This window comes from Triticum aestivum, chromosome 2D (genome assembly GCF_018294505.1).
Source record: "Triticum aestivum cultivar Chinese Spring chromosome 2D, IWGSC CS RefSeq v2.1, whole genome shotgun sequence".
Taxonomy (NCBI): domain Eukaryota; kingdom Viridiplantae; phylum Streptophyta; class Magnoliopsida; order Poales; family Poaceae; genus Triticum; species Triticum aestivum.
Window position 1 is genome coordinate 75,831,019 of NC_057799.1, and position 1,011 is coordinate 75,832,029.

A 1,011-nucleotide genomic window follows, 5' to 3' on the forward strand; every position below is an offset into this window, starting at 1 on the left:
GCTTCGTCAACGAATGGCCAATGATCGGTAGCACTCACTGCTTGCGTGTATATAGCCTGCGCCGACGGCGAGTACTCTGTCTGAACTCGAAAATCCTGTTCAGTGCAAACAAAAGGTCTTGCATGGTCAACTATTTGGATAGTGGTCCGCGTGGCTGGCAGCGATTGGCTCGACCGGCGAAGTGTATGCAACGCGTAGTTAAAGCGGGAGCCGTTTTAAAATTGCTAAATTTAATCCATAGTTAGCCCTCTCGTGGTTCCCGTGCGAACAGATATGATACCGTCGTTTATGCGACTAGAATTTTAAATTTTGACACGAGGACACCACTTTTAAAACATATTACCCGCAAAAGAAACTTTTGAAACATAAATGACCGAGTAAATGTTTTTTGAACATAAACACACATGGATTGCTGGTACGTGAACGGTGTGACCTCTTTATCCCCTGACAATATCACCAACTACTCCCTCCATTCCTAAATATAAGTCTTTTTAGAGATTCCAACAAATAATTAGATACGGAGCAAAATAAGTGAATCTACACTCTAAAATATGTCTACATACATTCATATGTTGTAGTTCATTTAAAGTGTCTAAAAAGACTTATATTTAGAAACGGAGAAAGTATATCACAGTTGCACTTCTCTTGTTATAGTTAAAACCCAAAGATCATGCACTTGTACATAACTGTGATTGAAAAAGGACTGCACCTAGCTAACATATCGTTTCAATTTTTATTCATATGGTTTTATTCTCCTCTAATTGTGACTCGCTTACATTCTTCACTATTGATATGTAGGTCGACAATCTCAAATGCTTCTTTTACCTTTTTGGACTTGATGTTCTGATGGATTGTATATAAAGTTATAAACAATATGGTTTCTCCTCTCAATTCCCTTCCCCGGCCCACATTAACCTTAATTGCAATGTCATGCATCTAGCCAGCTAGATGATGACACACACATATACTTATCTCACTTTAACTTCCTCTGTACTTTCTTTTAATAAGGCT